At 37.1% G+C, this 20,000-nt stretch overlaps 1 protein-coding gene across 7 annotated transcripts in view; it reads left to right on the top strand.

The window, feature by feature from the left end:
- tenm3 (teneurin transmembrane protein 3) overlaps positions 1 to 20,000 on the top strand; it is a 446,382-nt gene that overhangs the window by 249,316 nt on the left and 177,066 nt on the right. The window lies entirely within an intron of this gene.

The raw sequence follows: 20,000 nt of genomic DNA, 5'->3' as shown, positions 1-20,000 counted from the left end.
AACATGAATTAAACACGAACCTTCCTGAAACTAAAAACTATTGTTTCCTTAATGCTTCAAATGTTTTATTTCTTCTTAAAGCTGTAATTATAAATCTTTAGGTCTGTATGGAAAATCACTTTAACATTTTTAACTGAAGCTGAAGCTAAACATTTTAAGCTCAGATTAATTTTTTACTATTTTTTAGCTTTTATTATTTTTTATTTTTAGCTCATCACCACAAGTTTTGGAGGATGGTAAAGACTTTGTTAGCAACATTTTTTTTTGGATTTTTACTACACTACTATGAGAATGAGAAATAATTAAAAATTAAGAAAAAGAAAAAATAAATTAAGAATAAATAAATAAATTAATTAATTAATTAAGAAAAAGTTAAATTAAATAAATTAAATTAAAAGAATTTAAATAACAAAAAATAAAAGAGTTTAAAGGATTAAAAAGTCTTTAAATATTAAGATTTCTTAATATATCATTAAATGAATAGAATTATTGTTTTTATTTGGTTTTTATTTTTTATTTTATTTTTTCTTCTTTTTGTCAGACATTTTAGCCATCTTTGTGCGATGTTCAGGACTTTTGCTAGCGTTACACATTTTGAGTCACACTGTATGGACTTAAAATAACACCAAGAGATGGAGAGAGAGAGGAAAAAGTGACGGATAGAAAAGGTATTCTTTTTCCATAATAATGAATTCGTTTACACACCAACATGAAGAATCTGGACAGATGTTACAGATGTTTGTTTATTTTTGCTTTGTTTTTTTTTTGTTTTTACTAATCTGTCTCCACCCCACGTTTTTCCGAGACACTGATTTGCAGCGAGCTAGTAAATATGGAGCAGAAAATAGCGAAGGAGTCAAAATAAATAAATAAATAAATAAATAAAGTAGGAAGGAAGAAAAAATAAAATAAAAAATTAGGGAATTTTGGTTAAATTAGAATTTATTTATATATAGCAAATTTAAAACCCACCTCCCTTAAACACTTTGCTAGCATTATAAATATAACAGTTAAATGTTACAGTAAGATAAATAAATAAATAAATAAATAAATAAATAAATAAATAAATAAATGCATTTATGGAATTAACTTCATGACTGTGGATTTTGATGTATTTATTTTTATTCTTATTTTTTTTGCACTAATATATATACATCATGACTCAAATCAGGTGTAAGGAGAATATAAAAATAATAAAATATTAATACATTTTAAAAGAAATTATTTATATTGATTATTATTTTATATTTATAATATTATTTAAAATTATATTTATATTTTATTTATATTGACAGTATTGGCTGAAATAGTTCTTACTTTTAAGTAATTCAAAGTGTGTTTTGGCTGCGCTATCAGTGTGATGCTTTCCGTCGATTTGATCAGATGAACAATAAATCAGATTACTAAATAAAAAATCTGTAAAAAATGATTATTATTATTATTTTAGATTTTATTCAACATCAGATCAGAGGAAAGAAAATGGAACATGCCACAATACACAGAGGTTTAAGGGACACGTCTGCTGACAGTGATTATATTTTCGTCTGTCTCACACACACACACACACACCCACACACACACACACACACACACACACACACACTCACACCTCGATCGCTTTTGTCAAACTCACTGAGCATGAAAGTAGCAATTTTACAGCACAGGAACTACAGTAACATTTATTTGAGCCGCACGAAGAGCACTGCACTCACACACACACACACACACACTCACACACACACACACACACACACACTCCTACAGCTCTCAAACACACTTACTTTTTTCACATTTTAACATTTTTTTTCCCACTGAATCTTTCCTTCAAGGACAGTGAGTTAAAGGGAGCAATGATCCGTACTGCACTACACACTGAAACAGGAAGTGGTCCATCTGTCCCACACACACACACACACACACACACACAGCTGCCGTGTTCGGAATAGTTAAAGTTTGTTTCAGGGGCAGAGTTAGCCTTTATATCTTTAATCATGAATTTTATTTCATTCACAGAGCAGCATTTCTCTCTCACTTCTTAAAACCTCTTCAGGTCATCTATCGCTTTAACAGCTAAACGAGTGCAGTGGTTACTCTGGTTTTTATTTGCAAATTAAAATTAAAATTTTATTTGTCACATACACAATCATACACATTTCAACATGTAGTGAAATGCTTTATTTTTTAATTTGCTTTATTAATTTATTTTTTACATTAATGTATCTATAACAATAATACTAGGAATTCATATTTTTTTAAAATATTTTTTAAATAAAAAAGTAATAAAAAAAAAAAAAATTGAAACATATTTTCTCACATTCATTTTTTTAGCGTGAAATGTTCTAACATTTCTAACAGAAATATTCTAAAGCCTCGTTTCTTGCGTGACGGCTTTAACATCACATTTCGAATTAATTCTAAATTTCTGTTTATTGTGATCTTTTGTAAAAATGCAGAATTCATAATGTAACATTTCATAACCTGGCAAAATTAAAAGAACATTTCAAATAACCTCGTAATTCATTCTAACGAGGCAGCATGTAAATATCCGTCTCCTCAGTATAACATTCATCACGTAGAGTTCAGACCTTTTACAACTTAACATTCTAAATATTTAGAAAAAAACATTCCACAGCTAACATTTATAATGTGATAATTAATAAATTTACAATCATAATATTCCACATGTAACATTAATAACATGATAATAAAGTAACAATTATAACATTCCACATGTAACATTTATAACATGATAATAAACTAACAATCATAAACTAGCGCTCCACATGTAACATTCATAGCGTAACATTCAAAAAGCAGCATTCATAAAGTAATAATTAATAAAGTAACATTCACGACATAACATTCCACATGTAACACTAATAACATAACATTTACAAAACAACAGTCATTATTAATGTAATATTTTAATCATGTATAATTCATAACTTAAGACTCATAACTTCATAACCTAGCATTTAAAATGTAACAGTCATAATGGACTTTTCCATAATTTAACATTCCATAATGTAACATTGATATTATAGATTTCTAATGTGATATTTAACGTAACAAGACATTTTAATGGAACATTTCCACATGATTTCTTTTTTTTGTAAGGTGTTTTTCCAGTACAGCTTTAGCAGTGGGAGATTTCTGACAGAGTTTCTAATGAAACGTTTCATGACATTTCTAATTGGACATTCAGAGCATTTCTACAAGAACATTTCTAATGGAACATTTCAGAACATTTCTAAAAGAACATTTCTTTTGTAAAAATGCATAATTCATAATGCAACATTTCATAACCTGGCAAAATTAAAATAACATTTCTAACAATTCATAAGGCAACATGTAAATATCAGTTTCCTCAGTGTAACATTTCTAATGGAACATTTCAGAACATTTCTAATCTAACATTCCTAACCTGACATTTTTAATGTGATGTTTAAAGTTTAACATCAGTAACATGACCTTTCTAATGGAACAATGCAAAGCTTTTAAGGTTCTGATTTTTACTGCAGCTGTTTGATGCTGCTTCTTGTGTGACATTTCAAACACGTGTAAATATTAGACCTGACATTTTCACAATTATTCTCAGGATTTCAAACAGTGACGTTTGTAATGTTACGCATTAAACAGTGACGTTTGTAATGTAACGTATTAAACAGTGACGTTTGTAATGTAACGTATTAAACAGTGACGTTTGTAATGTAACGTATTAAACAGTGACTTTTTTAATGTAACGTATTAAACAGTGACGTTTGTAATGTAACGTATTAAACAGTGACGTTTGTAATGTAACGTATTAAACAGTGACTTTTTTAATGTAACGTATTAAACAGTGACGTTTGTAATGTAACGTATTAAACAGTGACGTTTGTAATGTAACGTATTAAACAGTGACGTTTGTAATGTTACGCATTAAACAGTGACGTTTGTAATGTAACGTATTAAACAGTGACGTTTGTAATGTTACGCATTAAACAGTGACGTTTGTAATGTAACGTATTAAACAGTGACGTTTGTAATGTAACGTATTAAACAGTGACGTTTGTAATGTAACGTATTAAACAGTGACGTTTGTAACGTTACGCATTATACAGTGACGTTTGTAATGTAACGTATTAAACAGTGACGTTTGTAATGTAACGTATTAAACAGTGACGTTTGTAATGTAACGTATTAAACAGTGACGTTTGTAATGTTACGCATTATACAGTGACGTTTGTAATGTAACGTATTAAACAGTGACGTTTGTAATGTAACGTATTAAACAGTGACGTTTGTAATGTAACGTATTAAACAGTGACGTTTGTAATGTAACGTATTAAACAGTGACGTTTGTAATGTAACGTATTAAACAGTGACGTTTGTAATGTTACGCATTATACAGTGACGTTTGTAATGTAACGTATTAAACAGTGACGTTTGTAATGTAACGTATTAAACAGTGACGTTTGTAATGTTACGCATTATACAGTGACGTTTGTAATGTAACGTATTAAACAGTGACGTTTGTAATGTAACGTATTAAACAGTGACGTTTGTAATGTTACGCATTAAACAGTGACGTTTGTAATGTAACGTATTAAACAGTGACGTTTGTAATGTTACGCATTAAACAGTGACGTTTGTAATGTAACGTATTAAACAGTGACGTTTGTAATGTAACGTATTAAACAGTGACGTTTGTAATGTAACGTATTAAACAGTGACGTTTGTAATGTAACGTATTAAACAGTGACTTTTTTAATGTAACGTATTAAACAGTGACGTTTGTAATGTAACGTATTAAACAGTGACGTTTGTAATGTAACGTATTAAACAGTGACCTTTGTAATGTAACGTATTAAACAGTGACGTTTGTAATGTAACGTATTAAACAGTGACTTTTTTAATGTAACGTATTAAACAGTGACGTTTGTAATGTAACGTATTAAACAGTGACTTTTTTAATGTTACGTATTAAACAGTGACGTTTGTAATGTAACGTATTAAACAGTGACGTTTGTAATGTAACGTATTAAACAGTGACTTTTTTAATGTTACGTATTAAACAGTGACGTTTGTAATGTAACGTATTAAACAGTGACGTTTGTAATGTAACGTATTAAACAGTGACGTTTGTAATGTTACGTATTAAACAGTGACGTTTGTAATGTAACGTATTAAACAGTGACGTTTGTAATGTAACATATTAAACAGTGACGTTTGTAATGTAACGTATTAAACAGTGACGTTTGTAATGTTACGCATTATACAGTGACGTTTGTAATGTAACGTATTAAACAGTGACGTTTGTAATGTAACGTATTAAACAGTGACATTTGTAATGTAACGTATTAAACAGTGACATTTGTAATGTAACGTATTAAACAGTGACGTTTGTAATGTTACGCATTATACAGTGACGTTTGTAATGTAACGTATTAAACAGTGACGTTTGTAATGTAACGTATTAAACAGTGACGTTTGTAATGTTATGCATTAAACAGTGACGTTTGTAATGTAACGTATTAAACAGTGACGTTTGTAATGTAACGTATTAAACAGTGACGTTTGTAATGTAACGTATTAAACAGTGACGTTTGTAATGTAACGTATTAAACAGTGACGTTTCTCAGGATACATTTTAAACGTGATCTTTCCGGCTCAGGTTCTGACTATAAAGTTCCTAAGGTGGCGTTTTTAACTTGACATTTTAGCGTGTGATTTCTAGCGTGACGTCTCTGACATGACATTTTAAGGTGACATTTCTAATGTGTGGATTTTAATATGTGACATTTTGTAACATCGTGTTCCTTCTGTCACTTTCCTCACGTGCCATTGTTGCTGTTAGTGATACGTTGCATAATTGATATGTTTGGCAGGGATGAAATTCTGAAAGCGTGTGAGGGTTTGCTGTGTGTTACAGCAGGGTTGCATGGAGCGAATGCACACACACACATACACACACACACACCACTGCTGTGTGGGAAGCAGCAGCACCTCTTGTTGATTGGTTCAGTTTGTTTTTCCTCATTAAAAAGTGTGTGTGTGTGTGTTCTGCTGAAACCTGAGCACTAAGCAAGGTCTCCAGATTTCTTCCAATTAAAAAAAAACATCAGGACCTAAAAGCGTCATCATCTCTAATCTTTAAACCGTGATTATTCCTTATTTAGAGGAACTGCGTTAATTGGTGATGTTTTTGTCAGGCGTGAGGTGTTCAGAGATTATCACCCTCAAGGGCTCAAGAAAAAAGAATCAAGCTAGAGAAAATCAAAATTAACCCTTTGTTGAATCCGGATTTCTCTATAATTTCACAGAAAACTGGGAACCTGAGGTAAAATTGATTCTTAGAAACTGAGGTAAAATTGACTGGGATCACTTGAGGTAAACTGCCTTCTTAGCACCTGAGATAATCATCGGGTAAACTCACTCCTGTGGTAATCTCAGTTCTTAGCACCTGAGGTTAACTCACCTTTAAGCGCCTGAGGAAAAATCAATTTTTATCACATGAGGTAAACTCACCTATTATTATTATTACCTGATTTAAAAACTCACTTCTAATTACCTGAGGTAAACCTTCTTTTTATTAACTGAGGTAAACTCGCTTCCTATTTCCTGAGGTGAACTCACTTCTTATTTCCTGAGGTGAACTCACTTCTTATTTCCTGAGGTGAACTCACTTCTTCTTACCTGAGGTAAACTCACTTCTTATTTCCTGAGGTAAACTCACTTCTTATTTCCTGAGGTAAACTCACTTCTTATTTCCTGAGGTAAACTCACTTCTTATTACCTGAGGTAAACTCACTTCTTATTTCCTGAGGTGAACTCACTTCTTATTTCCTGAGGTAAACTCACTTCTTATTACCTGAGGTAAACTCACTTCTTATTTCCTGAGGTGAACTCACTTCTTCTTAGCTGAGGTAAACTCACTTCTTATTACCTGAGGTAAACTCACTTCTTATTTCCTGAGATAAACTCACTTCTTATTACCTGAGATAAACTCACTTCTTATTTCCTGAGGTAAACTCACTTCTTATTTCCTGAGATAAACTCACTTCTTATTACCTGAGATAAACTCACTTCTTATTACCTGAGGTAAACTCACTTCTTATTTCCTGAGATAAACTCACTTCTTCTTACCTGAGGTAAACTCACTTCTTCTTACCTGAGGTAAACTCACTTCTTATTTCCTGAGGTAAACTCACTTCTTATTTCCTGAGGTAAACTCACTTCTTATTACCTGAGGTAAACTCACTTCTTATTTCCTGAGATAAACTCACTTCTTCTTACCTGAGGTAAACTCACTTCTTATTTCCTGAGGTAAACTCACTTCTTATTTCCTGAGGTAAACTCACTTCTTATTTCCTGAGATAAACTCACTTCTTCTTACCTGAGGTAAACTCACTTCTTATTTCCTGAGGTAAACTCACTTCTTATTACCTGAGGTAAACTCACTTCTTCTTACCTGAGGTAAACTCACTTCTTATTACCTGAGGTAAACTCACTTCTTATTTCCTGAGATAAACTCACTTCGTATTACCTGAGGTAAACTCACTTCTTATTTCCTGAGGTAAACTCACTTCTTATTTCCTGAGGTAAACTCACTTTTTAGCTGTTTTCTGTTTCCGGGCTAAACTGATTAAGGTTCATGTAGGTTTGGCTCTGATGTAAAACTCTCAGAAAAATCTGTCCAGATTATGAGAAACTCTCAGTATACTGTGTGGGTTTTTGACACCTTTACACAGTCTGATCCTGTTTGTTCAGTGGTTAAATAAAACAAGGCTACATTCTGGCTAAATTAAAACATTTCCCTGATGTTTGCTGATATGTATTCATGTCCTCTTAAAGCAGAGATAAATTCAGCGCTTGTGTTTTCCCCACAGCGTTTTCCAAAATGCCTGGGATATAATAAACATTAAAGATTATTTTTCCTCAGTTTATTTTTAGATATTTGAGCTCATTCTGCATTTTTTTTAATGAGCCTGAAAAGTCATTTCCATCCTGAGAGCAGCGCAGGGAAATAATCTCTCTGTGAACTTAAATGGTTTGTACTTCGACTTTATTCAGGAATAATAATAAAGAAATAATGTGGGGCTGAATGACAAATTAAAAAAATCATTTATTCCAAGTAAAAATCCGATCCGATCCAAATCCCTCGTCACTTTTTCTGTCAGATTTTCATCCATATCGAGATGAAGCTATTAGATAAAGGGATATTTTTTTAAAATATAAATTACAGTAAAGGAAAAAATAAAGAAATACTTCTTTCCTGAGGCGTCGTCGTTCTTTAAACATGACAACATGATCAGAGCTCTTAAGTCCTGCATTAGAGGATTTTATTGTGAATTATTGAAAAGCTCGGTGGAGACAGAGACGGCCTTGAGCGTTCTCCGGGTTCGTATAAATATCCAGCGCATCAAAACCGACAAGCCGTCGGATTTCACTCCTCATTTAGCGTGTTTGAAGGAGCTTGTGTTTATCGCGCACGTTCGATTGCCGTAATCTCATATTCAATTTCCGCGTCCTCCTTCATTGCCTCTCATCTACAAGTCTGCACTTTAATTCACCCTTTTATTCGCTGATATCAGGGGACTCATCAAACTGGAGAATAATATCTCCGCGACACGCGCCGCAATTACTCTGAATTATCACGCCTTATAAACCTGCGGTTCAGAACAAAACGCTCGGCGTCTCAGGAAAATCCGAAATTGCCTCTCGCTGCTGTTTGGCAGTTTTCAGAAATCTAAAATGCACCAAATATCTGTAATTACACTTCTTTATTTCTTTCTTTTCTCCTTTTTCTCTCTTTCGTTCTTTCTTTCTTTGTTCTGTCCTTTGTAATCCTGACAGCTTGGAGCTCTTCGCCGGTTTCTCGATCACTTGCTTCTAGTTAGCAGCTAGCAGCGGCGGCTAGTCGACTCGGCTACTTGGCTAGTCGTCACACACACTGAGTCTGTTTACCCTGAAAGGATTTGCCCCAGTGGGCGTGACCCAGTGTAGTAATGATGTACTGGGAGCAAGCTTAAACCTCGATCTGATCAGAAACTGTGAGAAGTGTGTGTGTGTGTGTTGGCTGATGAAGAACTTGAAATTGACAATTGTTTTTATTTTCTTTCTATAACATCTTAACAGAAATGAATCCTTTCCCAGTCTCTCTCTCTCTCTTTCATCCTCACATCCCACTGATCTCATCACATCGCTGGTCCTCGGCGTGTCAATATTTAAAAAGCACTCTGTCCCTCAGAAGATCATAGAGAGGCGAGGAGATAAATGTCATAACCTGCTGCTATTTATCCTCCTCAAATAGCAGAGCGGCCGAGCGCTCGCCCAACCGAGAGGTCCTGCTGGAGAGTCCCACTCACATGCACTCATCCCTCCGTCCATTTTCTTCATCCCTCCATTCTCTCCAGTGTCTCTGATTCATTTCAACAACCTACGACAATGAATACGATTATATATATATATATATATATATATATATATATATATATATATATATATAAATATATATATATATATATATATATTTATATATATATATATATATATATATATATATATATATATATATATATATATATATATGTATATAAAGACACTTCCTGTTTGGAGAGGAAGCGCATCTGCTTGAAAACAGACTGGTGTAGAGAGACAGCATCTATCTCGTCTTTCTTTCTTTCTTTCTTTCTTCCTTTCATCTATGTGTCTGTATTTCTTTATTCTCTTTTTTACCTCTATATATTTCTCACTTTAAAAAATTTACTCTCTTTTTCACTCTGTAATAAATTTTCCTGTGTGTGTGTGTGTGTGTGTGTGTGTGTGAGAAAGAGAGAGAGAGAGAGAGAGATGCGTCTCTGTTGCACTGCTGGTTATAACACACAAGTCCAGCTGTGATCTCTCCATCTCTTCCCCTCTTCATCCCCCTCTCCTCTCGTTCATTAGTGGTTAGAAGGAGGGGATTAGGGGGTGATGAGGGGGAGTGTGTGTGTGTGTGTGTGTGTGGTGATGGAGGGATGTGCTGTTAAATTGCCTATTAGGGAGAAAAAGAAAAAATATATCAGCAGGAGAGACCTTGAATCACCCTCCTTTTTCTTTCACACTTTTTTTTCTCGCTCTTTCCATTTTTTTTTGTGATTGATGTCACCTCGATGTGGCACGCACACACACACGCACGCACACACACACACACACACACACACACACACACACCTGTCATCCACAGGCACTTCACAAAAGAGGTATTTTCAATTCTGTATGGGTCGTTGATCAGAGGACACCATGTCCTGACCACACACACACACACACACACACACACAGGTTGAGTTTTGCTGTAGTGACTGATTTAGCCTTCTGACACTCCGATACTGCTGTGTAGGGTCGCTTTAAATCTTTACCTTTTATTCTCTCTCTCTCTCTCTCTCTCTGGATGTATTCTCTTCATCATTTTTTTTCTTTTCAATTTAATTTATTTCACTTGAATCCCATTAAGATTGCTTTACTGGCATGACTGTGAGCCAGCTCTCCCTGTTCATTATTATTTTCTGCTCACATCCCTATTGTTCTCATGAAATCCCATAATGCACTGCAGTACTTTGGCACCTCCATGATACTAGGTGGGAGGGGCTTACTCGCTGTCCCCCTGTCAATCACAGCGACAGTAGCCAATCGTGGCAGCTGTGAGCTCATGTATGTGGAAGAGGGCAGAGTGTGCATTCGCATTCAACTGTTTTTTACAGAAAACTGAACATCTGAGGTAAAACTGATTCTTAGAATCTGAGGTAAAATTGATTCTGGTCACCTGAGGTAAACTGCCTTCTTAGCACATGAGATAAACTTCATATTACTGAGGTAAACTCATTCCTGAGATAATATCAGTTCTGATCACCTGAGGTAAACTTTTTTCTTATTATTTGAGGTAAAACCTCACTTCTTAGCACCTGAGGTAAACTTGTTTCTTTTGACCTGAGGTAAACTTATGTCTTAGCACCTGAGGTAAACTTGCTTAATTTTACCTGAGGTAAACTGGGTAACAACTCTAAGCACCTGAGGTAAACTGCAGCTGCGTCCACTTCCTTTACCCTGCAATTCACAACAGATTCTGCTTCGAGGATAAAATGACACTCTTCCTTAAAGTTAGCTGTATTTATAGTGTTGAGAACATGCATTAGCATGCAGAGTACCGTTTTATTTTACTACATTACCTCTTCATTTTAGAGTGTGTAGCTCTCCTGAGGAAATGACTCGCATTAGCATTAGCCGTGTAGCGCTTATTTAGCCAATAAAACATTGCCGCCTAATTCTTCTTTTTCAGTCCACCTCACTGTCCAGGTCTTATGTGAAATCATCAGTGTTATGATCTCTCTCTCTCTCTCTCTCTCTCTCTCTCTCTCTTTCTCTCTCTCTTTCTCTCTCTCTGTCTCTCTCTCTCTCATTATCTGTCTCTCTCTCTCTCTCTCTCTCTCTCTCTCTCTGGTATGATGTCACAGTCTCTGTGTGTGTTTGTTGATGACACTGAGAAAAGACATAAAGCTTTTAACATGTCAGACACATGACCAGGTCACAGTTGACCAATCAGCATCTCTGTCTCTGAATATGAAGTCTGGATTCAGGGATGATGTCATGGCTTTAGCTTGTGTGTGTGTGTGTGCGTGCATGCATGTGTGTGTGTGTGTGTGAGTGTGTGTGTGTATGTCTTTGAAGTGATGCTCCACACAGGACCAGTAAATCAGGGTTCTCTCTCTGTTTAATGTGAGCTTGAAGTGTGTATTCAAATTGAAACGTACGCGGCGTCCCCAGACGCAGCAGATCAGCCGAGACAACATGCTAATGTAGCTAACAAGTAATAAACGCTAATGGCCTCTGGTTTAGCGTAATGTTTTGTGTCTCAAATAGGCAAGCTGATGTGCTTTCTATAATAAACATGGACAAAACAGTGATACAGTCGTGGCTTCTTCTCCTACGTTCCTACTCAGGTAAGGGGTGTGGCCTAACATGTGGAGGCGGAGACTGTACGCTAGTTCTGCTGTGGAGTTCTGGATTCTGATTGGTCGCAAGGTGTTGATTAGCAGCTCTGACGGTCACACAGCTTCATATTACAGTGATACGTTATCGTTTCCATAGCAACAGGACGGAGGTTGACCTTTGTTGGTCCTGTTATTTTTTATTAAACTAAACCATGTTTTTTTCTAGAAGTCTGTAAAAATTTAAAGACACTAAACTTTTCTTCTTCTTCATAAAGAAGCGAACTTCAGACGCCGATCACGCCTCTGCTGATCGACTTCATTTGTTTATAACCATCACTTTAAGACTCAGGAGCTCTTTTCTTCCTTTATCTTTAAAACAGCACTTGAATAAATCTCGTCTTCCGTTTCCTCCTTTTGTTTTTGTGTCTATTGTGCTCGCGAGCGCTCTGACAGTAATTGATTGGACGGCGACGCAATCTTTTCCTACAGCGCGTCCTATTGAGCTTTTGTACCTGAGCGTCACGTCCTTCACAAACACAAGTAACTTTTCTTTTTTCTTCCGCGAGGCGATAAGAGCCAGAGCTCGTTTACAGAAAGCATCAATGGATCATTAGCATCCAGTCCACTGAGCGGCTCAGGTTTCTTAATTAGCGTCTCATTTACCCTAAAAGTCAATAAAGTCTGTTTGGGCCGTGCGTAAGTCTCCACTCGGGCTCATCCCGGGGTATTTTGTGGTGCGTGAGGGGGATTAGATGCTATTTACTAGCGTTCTGGATTAGAGGGTTAATAACGTCAGACTTTAATAACCTGTGTTTTTTTCTTGTGTGTCTTTTACTGAGAGCTATTTTTATTTCTTCATCACTGTATTATTACATTGGAAGCCTTTGGAATTTATTATACGTGTAGTTTCACAGATTTTGTTAGCCAGATAGCTAATTTGAGCTAACCTGACAGAATTTTCTGAGAGAATTAGTAAGATAATTGTAAAGATTTCCATAAACAGCAGTGCTAACACTAGCTAGTTAATATGAGCTAGCCTGACAGGATTTTTTGAGAGAATTATTAAGATAATCATAAGGATTTCAGTAAACATCAGTGCTAACACTAATATGAGCTAAGCTGACAGGATTTTTCTGAGAAGGTAATCATAAAGATTTCCATAAACAGCAGTGCTAAAACTAGCTAGCAAGTTAAAACCTACTAAGGTGACAAGATTTAAATCTTTATATTTTCTGTTGATGCTAACAAGCTTGCTTCAATGGGCTTTCTGAGAGAATTTTTCAGATTCCTGAGAGGATTCGTAAATAATTTTTTCCCTAAAAAATATTGCTGACGATAATTAGCTAACTGGCTATTAGCATTTGTTATATGTATTTTTTTTTTTTTTTTTTTTTTTTACAGATTTTCTTAGGCAGCTAGATAACCTCAGCTATGCTGACAGGATTTATGAGAGATCATAAATGTTTTACTCGGTAATGTTAACACATTCAGTGCTAATTTGACAGGATTTCTGAGAGAATTGTTCACATAAGCATCCTAATTATTAAGAAAATTTATCACAACATTTAATTAAGTAACTTAGTAATAATCAATAATAAATAATAATTAGCCACTGGATTTCTGAGAGAACTTTTCAGGTGACTGTGATGATATTTTTTGGCAACGCTAGCTCACTAAAGTTTATGAACTAATCTAACAGGATTCCTAAGAGGAATATCGTAGATGTTTATAACATTTACCTCAGATGATTTTTAGCTAGTATCATGAGCTAATGCAACAGAGAACTAGTAGAAGATTAATACTTAATAATAATTTTTTTTTTTTTTTGCTAAATAGTGAACAAATTTGCTATTATTTGAACCCAGTGCGATAAAGCGAAGGCGCATCATTGTAGAATTAAGTAAGAATTAAGATCTAAGTCTGACTTTTTTCCTTTACTCAGCAGTCTGGATTTTGCAGTCTTGCAAGTTTTGGCTAATTGTTGAAGGCACCAGCAATCAGCGGCGTGTGTTAGGAGTGAGCACGTGTTAGCGATTGAAAAGAACTCCACGGCGTCGTGAGTTCTGCGTGAACAGGATATCGATATCTTCAATAATAAGGATCAACTGAGTGAAATTGTGTTAGTGTTTGATACCTGATGGAATAAAAACCAGTTCCTGGTAGTGGACTCAGACTTTTGGACCCCGCTGTAGTTACAGTAATGTTGTTGTATCAATCAGAGACGCTGCCAGACTTTCTGCCTCCGTTCATTCCAGTACACACACACACACACACACATACACACAGCTGAGCTCTTAACTGTAGTGAATGATGGGAATTAAAGACCTGAAAAACCGTGTTAGAGCGAGATTCTTTCACTAAAACCCCCTGGTAACATGGATTAACCCTTTCAGACCTCAGCGAGGTTTCAGTCAGCGGCGTTACACCGCAGCGCCCGGAGTTCTGCACTCAGGAGGACGCTGATTAGTTTTCTGTAACAGTAGATCTGGCAGTAGTGCAGCTGCAGGTCTAATGCATTATGGTTTCTATGGTAACAGCTCGTTCACAGGGACTCATACGGCAGCGTTGCACTTTAGCTAACGCTAGGAAACACAGTGATGATATTTACCAAAAGTGTTTATAATTATTAGTAAGGTGAGGTTTTATGCTATGTCTGTTTATGTGGAAGGAGGTATTTATAATAGCCAGGGGTAAAGAGAAAGAAAGAAAGAAGGAAAGAAGGAAAGAAAGAAAGAAAGAAAGAAAGAAAGAAAGAAAGAAAGAAAGAAAGAAAGAAAGAAAGAAAGAAAGGCTGAGGACTGAACACTGAGCACTGAAAACAGTATAGAGCACCGTCCACTGAAAGCTGAGAAGTGAACACTAAGAACTAAGTACTGACTACTGAATGCTGAGTACAGAACACTAAGTACTGAATACTGAATATTGAGAACTGACTGTTGAGCACTGAACACAAATAACTGAATGCCAAACACTGAACATTAAGAACTAAGTATTGAATACTGAACCATGAGTACTAAATGGTGAACACTGAACACTAAGAACTAAATACTGAATACTGCACATTAAATACTGAAAGGGGGACACTGAATGCTGAACTCTAACCACTGGCCATTATAAACTAAATACTGCATACTGATCACTGAGTACTGAATACTGAGAACTGAGTACTGAATACTGAGAACTGAGTACTGAATATTGAAAACTGATTACTGAGTACTGAATACTAAGTAGTGAATGTTCAACACTAAAAACTAAAAATTGATTACTAAATACTAAACACTGAGTACTGAATACTGAAAACTGTACAGAATGCTGAACACTGAACACTAAGAACTAAGTATTGAATACTGAACACTGAATACTGCATACTGAGCACTGATTAATGAACGCTGAACACTGAGAACTGAGTACTGAATGTTCAACACTGAACACTAAGAACTGAGTATTGAATACTGAGCACAAAAAATTGAGTACTGAATGCTGAAAGCAGAGTGTAATGTCCAGATCATGACACACCAGTATGTTGTTGATAAACAACTTTTCCACATGCTCCTGTCAAACCCTCAACACCGTCTCTGTCTCTGTCCTGACTCGCTGTCCTGACTCGCTGTCCTGCTTCTGAAATGTCAGGTTAGCGTCTCCACACATTGGTGCCATTTCCCTTAGAGGAAACAATCCTGAGACCCAAAACACAGATCTCTTCTTTACAAAACGGACGAAATTCTCACAACAGCTCACTAATGAGAGTGGAAAAAAATCTTGTTATGCAAAATTGTTATTTGTAATGTTACCATGGACAATTCATGATATCTACTCTGTGTGTGTGTGTGTGTGTGCGCAAAAGCAGTAAAGAAATCAACAAACTTTGTTAACAAAGTGTGTGATGATTAAGATGTGTAGCGGGTTGTTACATGTGTGTGTGTGTGTGGTAGAATGTCCTCAGGCAGCTTGGTACACACACACACACACACACACACACACACATACATAGAGGTCAGTTAAGACAGAAGGTGTGATAGATAAGCAACTCGATCGCAATGTTTTTAACAGCTATCAGATGCTGCTCCTCACACACACACACACACACACACACACACAGGCTGCGATCCAGTCCTGCCTGGAAAATCATAATCAGAAAGAACCTCTTAACCCATGTTCGGGTCAAAACGACTCGTTAATTTTTAGTTTTTTTTTTTCCCTCTTAAAGTGGATCGACACTAAAAATGATTTGTGCTCGCCTCAATTTATCTAATGAACACGAAAAATCGTTTTTAATACGGTTATTACACTACAGAGATGACGTTCTGCTCGTTTTTGACCTCGAGAGTAATGACTTTGGCCATAAATGCTAAGCGTAGTGATGCTAACTGCTGACGTTCCTTCAATATTAGCTTTCATGTTTTTAAAGCTTGTCCTTTTTATCGTGTTCCTTTAATGGCTGGAGTAAAAGCTGTGATTAAAACCGGCACATTTCACACACAGGGTAAGTGAAAGTCCACCAGTTTTAATCATTCCCGAAAAACCCGGCCGTATTTAAAAGGTGATGTTAGCGGCTGTTGTTAAAGGTTAAAATGTAATATTGTTCTAAAATAAAAACCTAGCCTGCTAAGCAGTGAACACTAGAGTGATCGTGTTTCAAACCACACCTGATGAATCCTGCATCTGTTCCGTCCATCAGTCTCCCGGATTTGTTCCGTCTCCCCCGGAGGCTGACTCGTGGTGGGAGAGAGAGAGAGACGGGTCAGCGGTTAAAGGTCACGTCTGAGAGGGTCACGGCGGTTTAAATCAGGCTTATTGTACACGACAGGAAGCGAGACAGCGAGTGTTTCAATGTGTGTGTGTGTGTGTGTGTGTGTGAGACGGCGTGACAAACCGGCCGACTGGAACTTGTGTTACAAACATATGGCGGCAAAACAGAGATGAATTAACAGAGACATCACAGAGAAGAAGTGTGAAGTCTGACAGCTGTGTGTGTGTGTGTGTGTGGCATGTCGAGGGAAATGTGAATGGGTTTGTATGAAGATAACCGCTTTATCCTGATTAGATTGGATGTTTCGAGAAGAAGAAACAAATAAGATCAGGAGAATATAACTCTGGGCATCACCAAGAAAAATTACCGCAGGAGCAGATGGGAATTTCTCGGAATTCCTTCTGGAGCAGACAGAATTGGGCGAATGCTCCATGGTAGTGTTCAGGATTGGTGAAACTTTCTGCAGAAATAGATAGGACTGGTCAAAATTTCAATAAGAATAGATAACACTGGTCAGAATACCCTCTGGAATGCGTAGGATTGGTTAGAATTCCTACAACAGTAGGTAGGATTGGTCAGATTTATTCAGGAATGAGTGGGATTGGTCAGAATTCCAACACAAATGGGTAGGATTAGTCAAAACTCCAGTGGAAGAAAGGCAGGATTTGTTAGAATTCCTATGGGAACGGGTCGGATTAGTAAGAATACTTTAGGAATAAGTAGGATGTGTCAGATTTATTTGGGAACATGTAGAATTGGTTAGAAATCTGTTGGGAAAAGGTAGGATTGGTCAGAATTCCTTCCAGAATGAGTAGGATTAGTCAAAATTCCTTCCGGAATTAGTAGCACTGATCAGAATTTCTATGAGAATGGGTAGGATTGGTCAGAATTCCTTTGGAAACGGGCAGGATTGGTCAGAATTCATTTGGAAACAGGCAGGATTGGTCAGAATTTCTTTGGAAATGGGCAGGATTGGTCAGAATTCATTTGGAAATGGGTAGGATTGATCAGAAATCTTCAGGGATGGGAACGCTTGATTAGAATTTTTTTGGGAATTTTTAGGATTATTCAGGAATGAGTTTGTCAGAATTCCTGCAGGAATGGTAGGATTGGTCAGAATTCCTTCAAGACTATACAAGCTTGGTCAGCCTTGCTGCAGGAGGTGGTGGGGCTGGTCAAACATTCTGTGTTAGTCTGGGCTTGGTCCAGTTTTATGTGGGAGAAGGAGTAGTGTGAATTCTTTTGGCAGCAGACGGGATTGGTCAAACTTGGAGCCGGTGATACCTGGTTGAATTCCTTCAGGAACAGGTGGGATTGGTCAGAAATCCATGGGGAGTGGGCAGGACTGGTCAAACGTTTTGCAGGAGCGGACAGGATTAGTGGGAATGCTTTGGGAAGCAGGTGGGAAGGGGTGTGCACCTGTAGAGCAGAGCGAGTCGCTTGTTTTGTGTTAATAACAGAGTCAATCAGTCAGACATTTAAACACAAGAGCCGAGTGTGTGTCACGTAGCGCTCAGATAATCCTCAAATCCTGTGAAGGGAACAGCCTGTGGGTTTATTACAACACTCTGTGGCTACACTAGCCTTTGTGTTAACCTCAGTGTGTATGTGTGTGTGTGTGTGTGTGTGTGTGTTCCGCCTGCTTTCTTTTATTATTTAGCTCTGCTTTCCCACTGAAATTACTGCTTCAGGCTTTGAACTAGGAGCTCAGTGTAAAAGAGTGAGGTCCTCTATTGGTCTAATCACACACACACACACACACACACACACAGAAACAGAGAACAAGCATGCTGATATCCTTAGAATTTGTGAAGCGTCATCTCCAAGACTACAATTATGCAGTAGTGCTGCTGGTGGCCTTTAGGGGCCATACTGGAATGTGTGTGTGTGTGTGTGTGTGTGTGTGTGTGTGTGGTGCACAAATCCTGTCTGAGTTTTGGAAACAGAACAGAAACACTTTTGTCTCCTTGTTTGGGTTCGGGCCCATCTTGAGACAGCACTTTGTGTGTGTGTGTGTGTAGGGGTGGAAACACCCTCGAGACAGGATGTGTACACACTCGTCAACTCCCACCATATCAGCTCATATCGATGACCCAGTGACCTAGAGTGAAACTCACACACACACACACCTCTTTTATTTCCCTCCGTCTTGCCTCTGTATCACCCCATCTGTCTGGCAATGAATGGTGGGGATTTACTATATAAACATAAATCATCAAGATCAACCGAGAGAATGTGTGTATCAGAGAGAGAGAGAGAGAGAGAGAGAGAGAGAGGGAGGGAGGGGGAGAGAAGGAGAAATAATGGTAGTATAGGAACACAGAGCTCTTGAATAAAAGAGAGAAATTATGAAAGGGTCCAGCTCATGGAGGACGGTGTGGGGGAGGGAGGGGAGGTGTGGAAGAGAAAGAAGGAATAAATGAATGAATAAAAAAAAGAGCGAGTGAGAGATATGAAAGAAAAGAACAAGTGTGAAAAACAGATCAAAGAATATAAGAAAAAAAGAATGAATGAATGAATGAACAAATTAATACAGAAGAAAGAAAGAAAGAAAGAAAGAAAGATGGAAGTGGATATCTGGAAGGAATTCTGAGCTGTGGCCGATTTCTCACTTCACCGTCCGCTCTGTTCTCTCTCCGTCTCTGTGTTCATGTGTGTGTGAGTGTGTGTGTGTGTGAGTGTGTGTGTGTGTGTGTGTGAGTGTGTGTGTGTGAGAGAGACCTGGCACTGTGTGATACTCCTGTCCGAGTGCTGTATAAATAACACATGGCAGCCTTTTGGGGAGAACTGTTTGGCAGAGTAGATCCCATCTGTGATATTTTACTGTCTCACTCTCTGTCTGTCTGTCTGTCTCTCTCTCTCTCCCTCTCTCTCTATCTGTCTTTGTCTCTCTCTTTCTCTCTGTCTATCCATCTGTCTGTCTCTCTCACTCGCTCTGTCTCTCTCTCTCTGTCTGTCTTTCTATGTCTGTCTGTCTCTCTCTCTCTTTCTCTCAGTCTCTCTGTCTGTCTTTCTATCTGTCTGTCTGTCTCTCTCTCTTTCTCTCATCTCTCAGATCATGGCTAACACAGCTAACATACACTGAAAGTTTATGGCTAGCAGTTTAGCCGCCCCGCCCTGTGTTAATCATCACGTCATCTCTGTTAATAATTGGGAGTTGAACGTTAAATCCGGCGGTTAAAGGTTCGGAGACTTCAGAGAGATTTTAACGAGCTTTAAAACACGGCAACATGGTGGAGAAGTAAACACACATCAGAGCTGTTATGATCTCGGTCGTCAGGAACGCCGCTGCAGCCACA

Source organism: Hemibagrus wyckioides, linkage group LG03 (assembly GCF_019097595.1).
Source record: "Hemibagrus wyckioides isolate EC202008001 linkage group LG03, SWU_Hwy_1.0, whole genome shotgun sequence".
Lineage (NCBI taxonomy): Eukaryota > Metazoa > Chordata > Actinopteri > Siluriformes > Bagridae > Hemibagrus > Hemibagrus wyckioides.
Note: the sequence above shows the minus strand (reverse complement) of the source record. Positions and strands in the feature narration are given on the sequence as shown.